General features: G+C 42.8%; 1 pseudogene across 1 annotated transcript; it reads left to right on the forward strand.

Moving 5' to 3' along the window:
* Positions 1-94: 94 nt before the first annotated feature.
* Positions 95-19,601, forward strand: LOC145483361 (sacsin-like; annotated as a pseudogene). The gene is made up of 5 exons (XR_014048911.1): positions 95-194; positions 2,230-2,319; positions 3,483-3,571; positions 4,817-5,081; positions 5,864-19,601. The product of XR_014048911.1 is annotated as a sacsin-like (transcript).
* The last annotated feature ends 367 nt before the right edge of the window (positions 19,602-19,968 follow it).

A 19,968-nucleotide genomic window follows, 5' to 3' on the forward strand; every position in this document is an offset into this window, starting at 1 on the left:
TTGCAAATGTTCTTCTGCTGCAATGTTATTGGCTGAGATTTGTCCTTTTCTTAGAATTCACTTGTGTTTCAAAGAATGAGTTGCTCTTCTTAACAATGCGAAGCGCCAGCACAGCAGGCAAAAAGTGAATGTTTGTAGCCGGCGTTTAAAAGAATTCAAGTTTAAAGAGTAAATTGGATGTCACGCTATAAAAGGTAAGTGTCGCGCTTGATTTACTTGTTAAATGTCAATCTGCTGAAGCCTCGCACGGCAACATAGTCTTCACGTCCAAATCAACGCTGAACTTTGGTCCTTGCTGCTGCCTGCTTCAAGATTTGGTCAGATATTCACAGGAATTTGCTCACAGCCGGTCAGAAGATATGGTTGATATAGACTCATTCGCCCAGGACCAGCAGCTGAAATATCGTGAACTTTATTTTCTTAGAAACTATTCATGATTCTTGCATTTCTCAGAATTGCGGCAAACAGTTAAATCTATTCTACTAAAACAATCAATAATTCACGCAAACTGATCTCTATGAAAGTGACCATCAGAATTTTAGCTCGTCCAGTCTTTTTACTATTTTACTCACTGCAAGATATCCCGGCAGGGCTTATATCGAGTTGAACAACTGAACATGCACTACGAGGATATGGGAGCCTTCAGAATGCCCCGCCGGAACGTAATAATAAATCATGGGCTACATTCTTTAATCAGAGCGTTGAACTTACTTCGAATTCGACAAGTTATTATTGCTGAGGTTCTTTTTATAAAATAATGTTTAATATCATCATCATCCTTAAAAATACGAAGGAAAATCGAACCTTGAACTGTTAAAAATTGTTTTATCAGGAAGCGAGAGTCGGTGTACTTCAAAAGTATGTGGCCTAGTGAGAGGTAGCGTGTTTCAACATATTTACGAAGATTTCATTTTCATTTTCAAGACAACTTATGTTTTCTCGACGGAATCTTACTACGTACAAATAGAGCAAAATATAACAACATTATATCTTGAATTATTCATGTGTCAAACTGCATTCGCTTGAACAGGACCACAATTACTTCACTTCTCAAAGATCCGGAAACGACCTCAGTGCTGTAAAGAGGATTATTGACTCGTTTGATTTATATCTAAACTCAAATTCCTCGTGGCTTTTGGCGTCTGAGAAGAACCATACCGACACATGATGATCAATGTCGCAAGTAAAGGATAACTTATATTTGTTTCTCCGTCAAGGCAGTACGGCCATGTTGAAACCTCGAGCCAGGATCGTTTGACTGAAAACGGACCAGGACTATTTGATCTTCTAAAACGTCTTGCAAAAACTTGAACAACTAATCACTCTGTGCACCAATTACTTAAATTCCTTAAATGAGCATCGGTTGAAGAGTCAGTGCTCTGCATAACTATATAAATGAAACTAGTTTCCTCTCTGCTTTCGTAGGATCGAAATCATGGTTTCGACCGATTCTTGTGGCTTACTTGACACAAATTTCAGGTGTCAATTTGGTTAAAGTTGAATGAAGAAATAAGCGTAGATGCATTAAGTGAAGCGTGTAAAAATACTTCTCTATGATGAACGAAATGATAGTTCTTTGATATGCAAACGAGAAAGACCGTTGTTTTAATTTACACTGTGATGCCATGTTTTCCTTCCATTATTGTCGAATTATTGACTGATCGTGGGCCATATCTGTTCCCTTCTTACTTTCTCGGATTTAAAGATTCTACTTCTAAAGAAGTTAGTTCTTTTCAAAATTATTCATACTCAAGATTTTAAGGAAAACGACCACTTTTTTAAGTTTAAAAAACATGTTTCGACAGAACTTCTGTCATCTTCAGTTGAATGAATGATTACAAAGCAAGTTGAATAATAAGTAGGCAAAAATGCTAATTAAGACAAATAGTAACAACAGAACGTGAAAAGGTGTAAATTAAAAGGATAATTTTAGATTTACATGGTGAATCTAAAATTATCTAAAATTATGGTGAATCTAAAATTATCCTTTTAATTTACACCTTTTCACGTTCTGTTGTTATTATTTGTCTTAATTAGCATTTTTGCCTACTTATTATTCAACTTGCTTTCTAATCATTCATTCAACTGAAGATGACAGAAGTTCTGTCGAAACATGTTTTTTAAACTTAAAAAAGTGGTCGTTTTCCTTAAAATCTTTACATGTCTGCTGCTATCTAGACCTTTTGGAAATATTCATACTCAAGTTTTTATTACCTATTCTTCTTTCAGTTGGAAAGTTAAATTAACTCAGTGACACACTTTTTACCCAAGCACGATTATGAACGAATGAGAACATGGCGGCTCGTCCACGCATTCAAGGTATGTGACTACATTTTAGTTTTGTGCACCTTTGAAATGTTTGTTGAACAATATTAAGTTCGTCGAAAGTTTGCTGCTATTAATTTTCCAGCAAATTTTTATTGTTTTTCACCAATTTTGTGTCAATCGACAATTGCAATAAGTACAGTCGTGTCTACGCGCTCATTCCGAGAAGGAGACGCGAAGGTTTTCTTCAGTTTTCATCGAGAAGGCGCTATTAGTTTCTACTTATGTTTGAAATTGAAGATGTGAAGCTAGTGTGCTTCAGAGTACTTTAAAGATCTGCTGCTTTTAACTTAGCTAATCAGTTGCCTTCGGCGACCAATTGTTAATTCCTTCCTTCTTCCTTCAAACAAAGGACAACTGTATTTCAAATTCAACCCAGCCACTAAGTATCAAAACCGACACATGGAAGCTGTATGTCTTGCGTTCAGTTGCTAGCTTTAGAAAAGTGAGAACAGAGCTTGGAACTTTAGAGACTGCAGCACATAATATTTTGCCTCCGCTGTCCTAAGTCTCGAAAGTTCTGATAAGTTCTTGGCGAGCTCACTTTACTGGGCAACTTCGAGTTCCGTCGACTCTATCATTCATTGTCTGAGCGGCACGTATTAATATTGGACAACTGGCTGAAAGTTGTGCTGTTGGTCGTAATAATATCGGACAACTGGCTGAAAAGATAGAGACGTGATTGTATTTAAAATTGTACAGCATGAATAACCGATGGTATAATGTTTCCACGATGTTTGGCATTTGCACTGAGACTGCAGACTACATTTAGACCTAAATATCGCTCCAGTTAGCTTGAATATCCCTCAGATTAGCCTGAATAACACTCACGTTAACCTGTTTACGGTTAGCTCTCGGTATTAAACGGGAATGTCAAAGGATAAAATTGAAAAAAGCAATAGTAAATAACAATAAGGTTACTGCACAATTTGGTACGTTTTGAGTCGTAAGTGAGACGTTTTAACGGATAGAATACACATTAAAGGGTTCAGCGACTTACGGGCACAATCGAACAATACGGCCTCAACTTGACTCTTACGACAGCAGCGCGAGATTTTTGTAGTGAACGATGGTTTAATGTGTTTCCCAAAGCCAATGCTTTGTCTACAGTGTTTTTTAACCACGACTGAAATTTTTCCTTTCCTCGCTCATGATAGGAAGGTCTTATGGACAGAAGCGACCCCCATTAACTCACATTCTACAAAGCATCCTCGACCGGTACCCGGATGGAGGACAAATCTTGAAGGTATTCAATGATCTTTAAAATAACCAAAGCGAGGATTCTTGTTCTTTTAGAAACAATGATAAAACCTCAGCATGTTCCTAGCTTGTACTCTAAAAGTTCTTCATAGAAGAACTTTTACATGTTTGGAGGCACAATTTGGCCTGGAACCCTTTGGCTAATTGTCAAAAGATATGATTATAATTTGGCTAGTAGCATAGGCTCGGTTACATTTCACAGAACGAAACATAGGTTTGACTACATTACCCAATCGTTTCTAAAAAGATGTTTAAATATTATGCATCAGTTAAGTATTAATATTTTGCAAATCGAAGTTCATTATTGGGGAAACATTCAAACACATATCAAATCGATGGTAGCTTATTCTCGTTCGCTTTTAATTTTTCACTGCATTTTAATTTAACATTTGCTACACCAGAAACTGAACCAGTGGCGCAAGATAATATTCAGATGTACAACATAGAACTGCACCATGGTCGTGCATTTAGGCACGTTCATTTACTCCCACATAATTTGATTTTTGTCGACAATTATCTTCATTACTTGTTTTGAGCATTGGCCGTATTTGCTAAGAAGGACGACTGTATAATACGTCTCAGGAGTATAATGCATCTAATATTAAGTGCGTACAGGTAAATACGAGAAACAAAACATTTGCGTTGAAAGAGCTATTGTAAGAGGTGCTGTCTGTCGGTCGCTTGGTTTCAAATTCTATGTTGTTGTGCGGATTCACAAGTCAGATAAGTACGTCTGTTTTACGCTGATCTCGTTTTAACCAAGAAAAATTACTCGTCTAAGACGTTTAATACGTCTGTTTAATGCGTCTTCTAGATGTTTTAAATTGTTAATTTCGTCTCACGTTTAACAATGCATCTTATTTTTCGTATTTACTTAGACGTCTTAACCTGCGTTGCAGCCGCACGTGTATAATCCGGCAGTTTAGACTGTTTGCGACGCAGGCTAAAACATCTAAGACGCAATAAATATACCTCGGAGACGCATTAGTCGTCTGCCCGGGTAAATACGGCCATTGTTACACCTGTATATTTTTCGGGAGAGCAGCATTTTCAATACGGACTGAAAACTGACCGAGGAATTTGAATATTTTAACCTTTTTACCAAGAAATGCTTGTTACAGAGAAACAAATACTTGAATATTCGTGGATAACCAGATGAGAATAATGAAAAGTAACAGTAAAGTACTCTGGTTCAGTTTCCTAATTCAATTCAATTCTTTGCATATTTTAGGAAATTATTCAGAATGCAGATGATGCAGGGGCCTCGAAGGTATCCTTCCTCCTTGATTCGCGCCCAAGCTTCTACGGAAGGGACTCTTTGTACGAGTCCAGCCTTGCTCAGTTCCAGGGTCCTGCGTTATATGCACAAAACAATGCTCTCTTTGAGGAAGGTGACTGGGAAAACCTGGAAAGGCTAATGAGAAGCAGTAAGAAAGATGACCCGTTAAAAGTCGGCCGATTTGGCATAGGCTTTAACTCTGTTTATCACATGACGGGTGAGTTCTTGAAAAGGTAACTGATAAATGATTGATTAAGTGCGTGTGGGAAAAAATTCAGATGCAACTCGGATTCTACCCAGAAGGTTTTAACAAATTAAAAGAAGGTCCTGCTACTGAATAAAATCAAGTTACACTTGGGCAACACGTTTTGGTTTCCTGGAGTTTTAGGAAATGTAGCTTACGGGGAACCGCTGCTTATTGTCCAGTCAGAAAGTTGTCAAATAAGCAGGTTGCACACATTTTCGGTCATTGCGTCTTGACAACGTGTTTACCGCCCTCGAGACAGGTTTCATGCGAACAGGGCTGAACTACTTATTATCCATCCCTGAATCTCTCGGTACTAAAAAGTTGCCCCTGTTGCATATGATACGAATGCGTTCAGGTCCAAATAGAAATAAGAAAAATTAGCCGTTGTGGTTCACGTTCTCCAGACAACGCAGAATTTGGTCATTTCACGTTGTTGTTTTGCAAAGGACGACAAAGAAGTGTACCAAGAGTTATAATGCACGTGCACAGCCATTGTTTTGCTCATTAAACCTTCTGTTTGGTGAAGTTCTCGTTGCCGTTGCCGTCCTGTTTTGCGTAAGGTCCCTATTGTACACTATGACGTCGCATTTACTGAATTTTTTGGCACTGAGATGCTTGATTTGTAAGACGGCAGCAGAAGCCGCAAACACTGAACACGCCAGCTTTTTAATGTACCTGTTAATATTGAACATACGTAATTCTTAACAAAATCAATATATGCTGAGCAACAAGCTCTCCATCAATTTTTTTAGATCTTCCGAGCATCGTTAGTGGAGACGCTATAGTATTCCTTGATCCACATGAAACGCACTTTGGAAGGAACGAAACAGGCCAGCGATTTTCTCTCGAGGATCGACCTCTTGATGTCTGTCCAGATCAGTTCAGGCCGTACGAAGATGTTTTGGACTGTAAAATTTCAACACAGTTTTACAATGGAACTCTGTTTCGCTTCCCACTTCGAGGTGTGGCATCAGATTTATCCAAAAAGACGTACACTGCGGAGAAAGTTCGAAAACTATTCAATGCGCTGAAAGAGGAAGCCTCTGTTATACTCCTTTTCTTGAAGAACATTGAAGAAATAGGTTTGTTTGAAACTGATGAAAGAAACGTTAAAAGGCACGTCTTCACCGTCCGATTGAGTGACAGTTGCAGGCAAGAGGTCAGACGAAAGAAGAAACACTTTTTGACTCAGGTGGAATTGTTAAGCAAAGGGACAATTCAAGATACACGTCTGTCCTTGCACTTAGCTGTTGAAGAGTTAGATGCAAGAGGTACGGTTGTGCAAAACAAATGGCTGGTTTACCATCAAGTCGACGCTCGAGATGCAAATCTTAAAAAACAGTCATCACATTTGGGCCTTCTGCCTTGGGTGGGATTCGCTACACCACTGAATGAATCGAAACGTCAAGCTCTTTCGTCGACTGGAGGGAGGATCTTCTGCTTCTTGCCACTACCACCAGACGCTGATTCCAGGACTGGGTTTCCAGTTCATGTTCATGGTTACTTCGGCCTCACCGACAATCGACGTGGTCTTAAATGGCCAGGACTAGACTGCCAGGATGATCCAACCGCTGAGTGGAATGTATCGCTGGTTAAACGTGTCGCAAGTCAAGCCTACGCCAATCTGTTGCTCAATCTAAAAGAAACCGGTAATTTTCCGGTTAAGGCAGAATTGGTTTACCAGTCCTGGCCAAACCTTCAAGAAGTAGACAAACATTGGGAAGTCATGCTGAAGTCGATGTTTTCAACTTTAATGACTAAGAACGTCTTCTGGACCCCAGCAAACGGTGGCCAGTGGATCATCCTTAACGAGGCACGCCTTGACAGAATAAAAAGCGAATTCCCAAACGCAACCGATCAAGTTAGAGGCGTGGTTCTGGAAACTTTGGCACAAGCTAATGAGGCCATAGTGATCGTTCCAGGTCACGTGATGAAAGCAATCAACACGTATGCACCAGTAGCCTGGAATAGTATCACCCCTGCTTACTTGAGAAGTCTGCTAAAACAGAAAGCCAAGGGGTCTTGGAAGGCAGCCAATACGTCAAGGGAGAGGAAGCTTAAGCTGCTTGAGTTCTCCGTGGAAGACAAGAACCTGAATGACATGCAGGGCATTCCTCTCCTGCCCCTTGAAGATGGAAGCTTTGTGGATTTCCGTTCGCTTCAGTACAGCCGAGATCCTAATGCTGCCGTGTACGTTTCATCGGCCACCCATCCGCGTTCCCTTTTCCACAACATGGAGAGTAAGTTCCTCGACAGCGAAGAACAATCCCCGGCGCTTAAGTATTTGTCAGAGGCTGCTTCTGATGCAAGCAATCCAAACATCGTCTATCCTTTGCAGCTCGTCAAACTTAACAAAACCATCGCAGTTAATCTTCTACGACAAATGCTGCCTTCAGGTTGGTTTGGAGCAGATCATCTGGTTTCATGGAATCCAGGCATAAACGGGCATCCGCCAGAAACCTGGTTGGAGTTTGTATGGAGATGGATCCAAAATGTTTTTGCCACTGATCTCTCCTCTTTTCATGACTTCCCTCTCATTCCTCACGCATCTGCGGGACGTCGCAGCATAGTGAAGCTTAAGACATCGAGTTTGGCTATCAGACAACACAACCAGGGTCTATCTTTACAGCCACTTATTGTTTCCTTGCTTGGAAAAATGGGCTGCATTGTTCTGGTAAGCCTTCCACCTTACGTACGTCACAATGCCTTACACAAGTACATCGCCTCTCCCAACATTCAAGGCGTCCTGAGAATCTTTCAAGCACTTGGCAAAGACAGATGTGTTTCGATGATTTCCTGCTGTTCAGCAGACGAGAAACGAGCACTAAGAAGATTTCTCTCTTCAGAGTATTTCAGTCCTGATCAAATAGGCCTCCTGCTGCACCTGCCGATTTTTGACGCAGCTGATGGAACATCCTTCATTCCTGTAATGGAAGGAAGGCAAGTCCGTACGGTTTTACCATATGGTTTCCACCTTCCTGATTCCTTGCCGGTTCCCAATGCTTCCAGAATTATACGTCTAGAGGATTCCGAGTCGTATACTCTTCTTCAAAGGCTTGGAATCTCTGTGACGATCCCAGCAACCTTCCTGATCTCGACCGTCTTCAGTGGTATACAGGGTAACTTCTACAGTCACCAGCAGATTTCCACATTGATGTGCTGGGTTCTTAGACATTACTACACCTTCTGTAATGAAGACGGCTCATTCTCCACGTCACTCAGAAACCTGCCCTTTGTTGTTACCCGGAATAACAGGCTGGCCACTCCATGTGATGTTCTCGATCCACAACAACCCGTTTTGCGACAACTTTTTGAAGACGACAACAACAAGTTTCCACATAACGACTTCGCCAAAGATGACATTCTCCAGCCTCTTCGACAACTTGGAATGAGGAGTGTTCCAAATGCAGACGACATTTTGCATGTTGCCCAGACATTATGCAATATCCCTCTTGATGTGGCATCACGTAAAGCATCAGCACTATTAGAGTTTCTAAACACTAACCCGCTTTTACTGAACTCAAACAAGACCTTGGTTCAAGCTCTAATGAAAGAGAGGTGGATCCAACGAATGCAGAATCGCCCTGCTTCCTACCCTTGCGTCATGCCTTGGTTTTCAGGGAAAGCACAGTTCTTCAAACCGTCTGATGTGCTAAGCCAGTCTAAAGCCAATCTTGCAGGAGCATCGTTTCCTCTTGTCTCCAGGCCGTGCACACGAGCACTGGAGAATGTTTTCGGGTGGAACAAGTCACCCGCCGCCCACCACCTCATAGACCAGCTGCGCTCTGCCTACTTTGTGTCATTAAATGACATGAATACGACTGACAGGTATCATTTTCAAGCAATGTTAAAACAGATCTACGAGGAAGCATCCACCAATCCTAACTTCACTTGGATGATAGGACAAGATGTCAGCTTTTCTACGTGGGTATGGCACGGAAACGGATTTACATCACCGTCCAAGATGGCATTTGTTTCGCCTTGCAACTTCGACTTGAAGCCTTACTTATTTACAGTTCCACAAGACTTTGAGGCCCTCCGTTCGTTTTTCCAACAATGTGGTGTTCGTGAGAGATTTAACGAAACAGACCTGCTGGGTGTCCTCGCAATGATAAAGGATAAGCACGACGCAAGCAATGATATGAGAAATGTAGCGGATGACCGAAAATTGTCATGCGACATTCTGCAATGGATGGTAAAAGATGGAAAGTCACTGAATTCAGAGCTCCGTAGAAACCTGTTGGTGCCAGTAATGACCTGGGATAACACCTTAAAGATGGTTCCATGCAACGACTGCACATTCTGCGACGCAGGTTGGTTGAGGAAAGGAGGTTCAGAACTTCCAATCACAAGTCAGTTTCCTATGATTCATGACAGCATATCTACGAAAACCGCTGAGCTTCTGGGTGTTCCACCTATTAGCACGCGTGTCACGTGCGCGGAGGCACTAGGTATCGAACAAACAGGCCCTCGCGAGCCAATTACAACCAGGCTTAAGAATATTCTGAACGAGTACAAAGAAGGTGTTGGTGTTTTCAGAGAACTGGTACAGAATGCAGATGACGCTGGTGCAACTGAAGTGCAGTTTGTTCTCGACTGGCGCAGCCATCCAACCGAAAGGGTCTTGTCATCAGGTATGGCAGACTGTCAAGGTCCCGCCTTGTTAGTGTACAACAACGCAGTTTTTACAGACGACGATTTGCAGAATATATCGAAGTTGGCAGGGGCCACAAAAAAAGAAGACCTGGAAAAGATCGGCCGTTTTGGACTTGGTTTCAGTTCAGTCTACCACTTCACTGATGTTCCAAGTTTCATCAGCAGAAACTACGCCGTGTTCTTTGATCCACACAGAACACACCTTGGGGTGCATATACCTGATGCCTCAAAACCTGGAATCAAGATAAATTTGGCTGTCAATCCACACAGTCTAAGCTGCTTTCCCCACCAATATCTCCCTTACAACGGGCTATTTGGCTGTGACACGACTTCACCAAGTAGTACGTCTGGGAAGTTTTATTTTGAAGGAACTCTGTTTAGATTTGCCTTCCGAACAAAGAGAGGAGAAATCTGCGATAAGATCTACAACAGACAGGAGATACAAACCCTTATGCATTCTTTTCAAGAATCGTCGTCAAGCTTGCTCTTGTTTACACAGAATATAAAAAGGGTAACATTCCTTGAGGTGGAAGAGAATGTCCTTGATCCAAGAAACGCGCGACTACTGTTTGAAATTTCTAAAGAAACAGCGAACGTACGTCAACCAGATAAACCTCTGATGAAGAACACATTTCTCCATTCATGCGCAGAATGGACAAAAACGCAAAGTCATGCAATCTTTGCAAACAAGGAGCCACCGCCCAAGTTAACAGAAATGATAGCTGTGACCTCAAAGAATGGTGACGGGAGTCAAGAAAGCTGCTCCTGGCTTATAAGTTCTTGCCTAGGAACTGGCAATTCCTTTCAGCTGGCAACCAGTGAAGAAGGTAAAAATCAGGGACTATTGTCTGCCTCTGGAATAGCTGGAAAAATTTCCACCTATGATGGCAAATATGGCTGCTTAAACCCGGAAGCTGTAAATGGCGAGGTTTTCTGTTTCCTTCCACTAAGCATACCAACTGGGCTACCGGTGCATGTAAACGGTTACTTTGCAGTCACGTCAAACCGTCGAGGAATCTGGGAAAGTACGACGGCTGATCTTGGTCACCAGCCCTTAGAGGTCCGATGGAACAGAAGCCTCATGGAAGATGCAGTATCCCAGGCTTACTTTCAGGTTCTAGAGAACACGATGCGTATGCACAAGCAAGGAAAGATTCCGTCATACGACAGTTTCTCCCTTTGGCCAAATCCAGAGACGCTCCAATCATCGGCATGGGCACCACTCATAAAAAGCGTTTATCAACGAATCGCAACTTCTGATCTTCCATTGGTTCTCATAGAAGGGGACTGGAGTCCCGTAACCCAATGCATTTATCGAAACGTCGAGTTGCAGAAAATTCCGAAAAGCGAGAAAGTTCTGGCAATGCTTGATTACAAAGTAGTCCCACTTCCAGACTTCGCAAGAAAAGGCTTTCAACAGGCTGGGTGTATCGAGATGATTGAAGAGCGGACAATGACTCAGCAGAATTTTTTGAAAGATGTCTTTTTCCCAAACATGTTGACGATACCTGGTGATCTACGAGATTCCATTGTGCTTTACCTGATTGACGAATGCCTTCGAGGACATTCAAGCCATCGATCGGATCTTGTCACACTATACAAGTCTTTGCTTTCAACCAATCGTTGTATCCCATGTGGGCCGCACGAGGGAGATTTGGCATCTCCAAAAGAACTTATATCCCCTAGAAGTACGGGGGCGACTTTGTTCTCAGAAGATGAGAAGAGATTCCCGTTTGGCACGGGTTATCGCACCAAAGAGCGCCTTCTCATGCTTGAAAACATGGGCATGGCATCAGACATCCTTGACTGGAAGAACTTACTTGAGCGAGCAAACACGGTGCCAGTGCTTTGTGTTAAAGCCGAACAAGATGCTCGAGAAAGAGTTGCCCGTCTTGTGAAGTACATAAATGATCATCTTCACAAACTTGACCCTCCCACAGAATGGATGCAATCAGAGTTAGTGAGAGTGAGCATGTTTCCAGTTCTGAACAAACCGGTACACTGTACAATGCCTTGGAGAGGTTCCCATGAATACACAAATGGAAACGTCATGCTTCAGGCAGAAGAAATGTATAGTGAGGAATACAAGTTTATCGCAGGGTCCTCAAGGCCAATCCTAGACGAAAGTGAAGGACTTGGCTGTGGAAAACTAAACAAGCAAACACGAGATCTTTTTGGCTTTAGTTGCCGTAAACCATCATTCCAAGAAGTTCTTAACCAGTTGGACCATGCTATTCAGGCAACACTGCACTCACCCGGTGAGGCCAATAGTTTTGAAGATGTTTTCCACAGCATATATGATTTCTTACAAGAACTTCTTTCGGAAGAAGATGGTGAGGAGATTGTTGAAGAGTTGAAAGATAGATGTTGGATACTTACCCAAGGAAAATGTCTCTCGCCCGACCAACTTGCTTTCAAGTGGGAAAGATCTGGCGAACCTTACCTTTACGAGGTGCCAAAGACTCTCGCCGACAAATATCGTCGCCTGTTTCAAGCCACAGGAGTAAAAGATCTTTTTTCCACTGAAGACGTCATTCGTACCCTTTACAAACTCAGCGAGGATAAGTGCGGGGAGTGTCTATCTGCGACAGAATTTAAAGTTACAAGGTCTTTCATCGACGAGCTGTTAGAAGCTCCGGAGCATCTACTTCAAATTGAGAAGGGCAAGATTCCTTTACCAGACCATAAGCTGTTTCTACAGCCCGCTGAGAAATTGGCCATTAATGACGCACCGTGGATCACAGCAAGAAGTGGTACCGCCTATGTTCACGAGCACATTTCCATCGATTTTGCCCACAAGCTGGGCGCGATTGATATTCGCGCAAAGAAACTAGCTGACAAATCACGTCCAATCGGAAAGCCATTCGGCCAGCGAGAGGAGCTAACTGATCGTTTGAAAGGTATTCTAAAAGCCTATCCATGTGACGTTGGGATACTGAAAGAGCTTGTCCAAAACGCTGACGACGCGGGTGCCACCGAGTTGCACTTTATTTACGACCCTCGAAGCCATCCCTCGGAACGCCTTTTAAGTAACAACTGGAAGGAACTTCAAGGACCTGCCTTGTGCGTATATAACAACCGACCATTCTCAGAAAAGGATTTAGAAGGGATTCAAAGACTGGGAATTGGAAGTAAAACGGAAGATCCCACAAAGACGGGACAGTACGGGATTGGTTTTAACGCCGTGTACCACCTAACCGATTGTCCAAGTTTTATATCGAATGGAGACACGCTTTGCGTTCTTGACCCTCACTGTCGCTATGCCCCTGGAGCATCTAAAGAGAATCCCGGGCGTCTTATCGGACCGATTGGAGAAGAAGAACGATCCGACTACCGGGATATGTTTCCTGGTTATCTAGAAAACTTTTTTGATTTAACATCGGCAACTCTCTTCCGTTTTCCCCTTAGAAACAAGAAAATTTCAGCAGAATCATCTATATCTCAAAAGCAGATTTCCCACAGAGAAATGATGTACTTTATGAACTTGTTCACTCTTGAAGCAAAGGAAATCCTCTTGTTTTTGAACCATGTAAAGAAAATAACCCTCTCTGAAATTAAAGACGACCAGCTAAAAGAAATCTACTCGGTTTCTGCAAAGTTGACAGATGAAGACTCTGCCCAGCGAGTGAAACTTGCAGATCACATTAAGAGCTCCAAGACCATAACGACGAGTGAGATTGATTGGCTTGGGATCACATACCTCCTATTTATTCAGGAACGAGAAGTACAAGAAAAATGGCTCATTCATCAATGCATTGGTCTCCAGACAAGTGAAGAAACTAAAGAAGTTCCAGACGGTCGAGGCTATGGTCTGCTACCTCGCGGTGGTATAGCAGCCAAAGTGGCCGAGAAATCAAAGTCCCATTCCAGTGACAGAAATGAACCTAAACATAAGGCCTTTTGCTTTCTGCCGTTACCATTACATACAGGACTTCCAGTTCATGTCAATGGTCACTTCTATTTGGATTCCGCACGGAGAAACCTGTGGCGTGATGAAAATGAAGAAAAAGGGTTTGGAAGCAAATGGAACCATTTCATTATTACCGGGGTCTTGGCCCAAGCTTACGTCTCACTGATGTTGGTGGCACGTGGTCTATTGCCTGGGCTGAAAAACGCAGAGGTCGATTTCTTTCCCAAAGAGTACAAACTCCACGAAGGAATGCGATGGTATCACTATCTCTTTCCACACTTCGATTCTGTCCATAGCCAATGGACAGTTCTGGCCGAGGCAGTATTTCAGAAGATTTGCAGCCAAGACCAGAAGTTACTGCCGCTGACGAAGAAAACGTTGGAGACATTTGAAGTTTCTCCACAGAGGTCTGATGAATCTGGTGCAAAAGGAGTGACTCAGTGTTTTTGGTTGCCTCCTTCCCAAGGTTTTTTCGACACCATGATGTTCAGGAGTGAATCCGATAACAAACTTAAGAAAATTCTGCTGACAGTGGGCTTCAAGCTTTTATACTCTTCCCACAGAGTCTTCAACGACTTCATGAAAGCAGGTACTACGGTGAAAGAGATCACGCCCCAGGTAGTTGTCCAGTTTCTAAAGGAACATCCAAGCAATATTGGCAATATTCCTCGTCCTGTTGGCGAGACGAAACTTGGTTCTGTGGTGAGTGTGCTCTTGCTCCTCAGCTACTGCATGAAAGCACCTTCGTTTCCGAAAGAAATGTTTGGATTGCCACTGTTACTGACTGAGGATAACGTACTTAGGCGTTTTCAGAAAGATGACCAAGTGTTTCTGAGCCTTTTCGCCGATTTGGTACCAAATCATCGTTCTCGATTTATCCATCACGCGTTGGCTACAAGTCTGCTTGACATCAAGACAAAAATCTTTGCCGCGAATCAAGGTGTTCTCAAGGAATTTGACGTCTCCGCATTAGCCTCCCTCCTTCCAAGTACTGCAAATGGCAGCTGGTATGAAACAAATACTCTGATTCCATGGGAGCCAGATAAAGAGCCGTCCAAAACCTGGCTACAGCGACTGTGGGAGTTCTTATCAAAGATCCACAAAAAAACAGAGAAGACCATTTCCCTTGACCCCTTAGGAAAATGGCCCATCCTTCCAACACTATCGAGGAATCTAGCTCCAGTCTCCAGAGGTAAAGTAATCCTCGACTTGACCACTTCAGACTCTTGGTCACCCGGCCAAAGACGTGTTGTCACTTTACTGCGGAAGCTTAAATGTCATGAAGTTGATATAGAGCTTATCACTAGGGATGGCAGGTGGGATATATCAACCATACTTAAACCGTATCTATCCTACCCCAACTCATCGCAAGACATACTCAGAGTATTGGAATACCTGATGAATGAAGGTAATATCTCCGGTTGTCTTTCCGAGGATGAAATGGTCTCAATGTTGCAGTTTTTTCAAGATGACGTAACATCTTTGAAACAGGGCCATGCATTTATATCGATCGTTAGACGATTGCCATTTTTCAAGACTTTCCACGGAGAATTTGTCCGCCTTGACAGTGTTGGATCGGTTAATGTCATCCCAGAAGGCTTACCAATTGACGAGTCAGATGTCTGGATGAGAGGAAACAACTGCGTGTTTTTAGCACCTGCACCCAAGCTGGACCGCCTGTACAAGGAACTTCTCGGTGTGGGTGATAAAACACATACAGATTGTTACATCAATTTCATTTTTCCACAGTTTCCACATCTTACGCAGGCAACACGAATGCGTCACCTCAACTACGTTAGACGACATTTACTGCTCCCATATAGCAGTGAGGTCCAACACAACAGAGTTCTAAGTGCTCTAAGAACCTTGGCATTCATTCCAGACGCCAACGGAACACCGCGAACTGCTTCACATTTTCATGATCCAGGCGTGAAAGTCTTTGCAGTTATGCTACCACGTGAAGCAAAGCCACCAGATCCATTTGACGAGAAATCCGGTTGGTTGGACCTCCTTCGCAAAGTTGGTCTTAAGCAGGAGGTCAGTAAAGATACATTTCTGGAGTTCTCAAAAGAAGTGACCAAACAAGCAGAGAACATGAGCAAGAAATCTCACAGTGAGTTGGAAAAAAGTCTCGAGTTCTCGTTACACACCTTTTTAACAACGTGTCCTTGCACGATGTTACCTATCTTCGGAAACTCTCGACACTAAAGTTTGTGGCCCCTTCAAAGGCTAGTGACGAGCTTTGCTCTCTTCACAGACAGCATCTGTCTTCAGGACAAGGTAAGGATGGAATTATTCCATTTACTCACTTTCACGGTTCAGTGCCAGACACCTTTGAAAGACTGACCTGGACGGCTATATCTCTTCTTCCTTTCTGGGCTGTGCCAAGCACTACCTTGCCAAAGCTGAAGAGCCTTGGAGTTCTAGAGAAACCTTCTCTTGATCAGGTTGTTGCTCATGTCACAAAACTGTCGCAAAGCCTTTTGAAGGACGTCGACCGAGAGCAACCACAACCAAAACGTCGCCTTCTGAGTCAAGTCATGACTGAAGTGTACACATTCCTTCAACGTGTAAGCAGTTGCCAGAAAAGTGACTCCCTCAACTCGTGCTCGCAAGTGTGCCACGAAATTGGAAAACAACTGTCTGAAATTTCTTTCATTCTCGTTGAAGATGGCCGAGTGTTTGTCCGTTGTGACCAGCTGGCGTTTCACCTTGATGAGCAACTACCACCATACCTGTACAGAGTTCCTCGAGAATACGGGATTTTTGAGCACTTGTTCAAACGCCTTGGAGCAATGGAGGAAGCTAGCCCTGTGCAGTTTGCCAAACTCCTTAGTCGTCTCAGAGAATCATGTCAAGAGGAGACGATGCATGCTAATGAACTTCAAGTCGCAAAACACGCTGTATTTGGACTATTTGTTTCTCTAAAGGCCAGAAAAGACCGCAATGGAGATGATCGGCGAGACAATCCGCTGGATAAGATCGAAACTCTTTACCTTCCAAGCAGAGATCAAAAGCTCCAACGCTCTACAAACCTGGTCCTATTTGATTGCATTAAGTACCAGTCTCGTATACCACATTCTATGTACGAGTTCCTCGATACATTGAAAAAATACAATTTAACATTTGCCACACCTCGCCAAATTGTTGAGCTTCTGCCAGTTCACCTACAAGTTCAGTCCTTGGCATCATTAGTGAGAGAAGAACTTCATCCAGAGTGCAGGGATAAGAAGTGCCGGGCTGACACCGAGAAGAAATGCCAGAATGCAAATGACCTCCGCCGAATATTGTTTTCTCCTGAGCTTGTGGATGGCATCTTGAGAATCTTAAAGTTTCAGTTCCAGAAAGCTAAACTGACAGAGGATGTCCGTAACAACGTTCGCAGTTTTCAAAAGGAGCTAAGCATAAGTTGCATGGAAGAGCTGTCCACCGAGCTAGTTGAAAATGGAACTAATACTCGAATTTCAGAGAGTCGTAGATCAAAGCACATGGATTGTTTTGTGGAGCAAGAGGCAAATGGCAGAAAGCACATTTTCATCAAACATGGAGTAGATCCTAATGAGGTGCGCAGAGTTCTCTGTAAAGAGATAAACCAGCTGACGGGGTGTCAAATTGATAACGAGAGCTGGTTGCATCTGCAAGCTATTCTAGAATGCAAGTCACCTGATCGCATTTCTTCCGTGTTGGACAACGCGGGCGTCTCCCAGGACGCGGAAGCAGGTGACACCCCACACTTGGAACCTGATCTTGGCTCAGAGGTACCAGAAGAGCTCCACGAACTTCTGTTACAGTATGACGACTTTTATTTTCGACCGGGCGAATTTGTTGCATTTGAAAGAGAAGACTCCACTGACGACGAACCGAAGTACATATATGCACAAATCATTCGCAAGCTTAACACGCCGAATCTTGCTAAATCAAAAAAGGACAAGACAAAGAGAAAACAGAGAGGAGAGAGCAACCTTCTTAGCAGGTATCTTATAGATATCGGCAGTGAGAAGATAGAGGTGGATGTGCTAGATCTCTACAAGATCAAACGACCACGACCGATTCACGAGGAAGAAGACAAAGAAATGGAGGAGGAATCTGTCTCAGACACAATGGAACTTGTGCCTTATGCAGGAAGCAGTGGCCAAAATACAGGAGAAGCAAGAACGCAATCATCAACATCTTCCCAAGGTGCAAACGAACCTCCCAAGCCAAGAACGTTGGAAAACGCCTTAAAAGAAGTGAGAAAAGCTTTGGCTGAAATTTGTAAACTTCCGGAAGACAAACAGAAAAAGGCAATTAGACGCCTTTTCCTTCGATGGCACCCTGACAAGAACATGGACATGCAAGAAATTGCCAATGAAGTGATGAAGTTCATACAAAACGAGGTCGAAAAGTTCTCAAAAGGTGGATCAGGAGGCCGTGATGAAGGGTTCGCAAGGGCGCGGCCAGATTTTTCAGACTTTTTTAGGCAGTGGTATCAAAGAGGTCGAAGACAACGCTCAAGCTACGAGAATTTCCGTCGACATAATCCGAGATTCACTGGTTTCACATCACACTCCAGGAGACGTTACACGGGACCCGACGCACGCTTGTCCAAGATGTGGATGCGTCAAAGCAAAGAGGATATCCGCTCCGTTGAACATCTCTTGGCAGCCCGAGATCCACTGTATTACCTTGTCTGCTTCCAGTGTCATCAAGTTGCAGAGAAAGCTCTCAAGGCCGCACTATACGCCTTCTCCGGAATCGTGGACAGGCAGCTTAATACTCACGACTTAGTTCAATTGGCCTATGATCTGTCGTTGCTGCGAGGAGCACCAGATGTCACTACACTGGTGGCTAGGCTGTCCGACTACTACGACACCACTCGGTACCCCGACAAACAGGTGCCACCTAAGGTTCCTGCTGATGTGTTCCAAGATTCTCAGCAAGCGCAAGAGGCGTTCAGACTCGCCAAAGCAGTGCTGGCTGCAATAGAACCGTTTGTAGGCGTTTAAAAGACCGCTTTGTTTTACGACTGCTTAATAGTCTTATTCAAGTCGCAACAGACAACTCGAAAATCAACAAAGTTGTATCATCACTTTTGATTTGTCTTTTATAAGAAACGGATTTGTAGCAGTTTAGGTTAGGAACGAAACCTTTTTTAAAGGACCTTGAAATAGATGTTATTTTCCGTGTCCGAAGAAAAACAGCAGCCAGTAAATTTACAAGTGGCATAGAATGAGAAACTGGACTTGATCATAAAATATTAACCCTTGGTAAACCTCTGATCAGTGTAGGCTACATGTAGAACGATTTTGCTTTGATGCAAATAATTCATTACAAGGTTTGCAACAGAAACATTGTCAGTACGTCTTAACTGTGTCTGTTGCATTCATGGGATAGGAGGATATGTAATACTCATGATAATTTTAGCAATACTCAGTACGCTCGAGCCAATCAAGTTTGTTTGCCGAGCATTATAGTTGTGAAAGTATTCAGAGTGAACATCCTCTTCTCGACAGGAAAGGTTACGTTAAGGAAGTAATCGTATAACTGCTTTTTTTTAAATCGTTACTAATAGCTTGTTTTGGTCGGTTTTGTAACACTTAAAGTCTCTTCGAGGCAGACAGGCAAGCATCAACAGGCTTTGGTACAGAAAAGGGAATAGGATTAGAGCCATTGCTATATATGCCTTTGTTTTTCATTAGCAATAAAAAAGTCAACTATGTATTTTTTTGCCCGTTTATCTATTAGTAATGGTGAAAGCGCTGAGTGGAGTCCAATTTGGTCTGTAATCATACTATTGATTGACAAGTTTGTTTAATCACGAGTGATTACAGACAGAATTGGACGATACGAAGGCCGTCACCAATTTTAAAATGTGCATGACCAACCCTTGAAGGCAAATGTCAGAGGGGCACACCAAAAGAGACCAGGAGAGGAATAGTAAGAAACGAAAGTTCTTATTCCTAATATCATAATCATCAATATTATGTCTTCTAAGTTGAAAATATTTGGCAAAATAACTTGGGGCTGTTCCCTTGAGACACTTTTCAACCAGTTTAACAATTTGGTTTTCTCTTCTTCTTGTAAGAGTGTTCCAACAGACTTGTAACCATCTGTTCGGTGGACAAATGGGCAGTATTCAAGACTATTCTACTACCTCGTCTTTGTAGGCATTCCACGGCTTCTTCATTCTCTTTACCACATCCATGGAAAACAGCACGATAATAATCCAAAATTGGAAGAAAGCAATCTGTTCACTGATTCAATTGTTAGTGATGGTCATGCTCTTGAAAAAATCTCCAGCATCTGAGAAAC

The sequence above is a fragment of the Orbicella franksi genome, chromosome 4 (genome assembly GCF_964199315.1).
Source record: "Orbicella franksi chromosome 4, jaOrbFran1.1, whole genome shotgun sequence".
Lineage (NCBI taxonomy): Eukaryota > Metazoa > Cnidaria > Anthozoa > Scleractinia > Merulinidae > Orbicella > Orbicella franksi.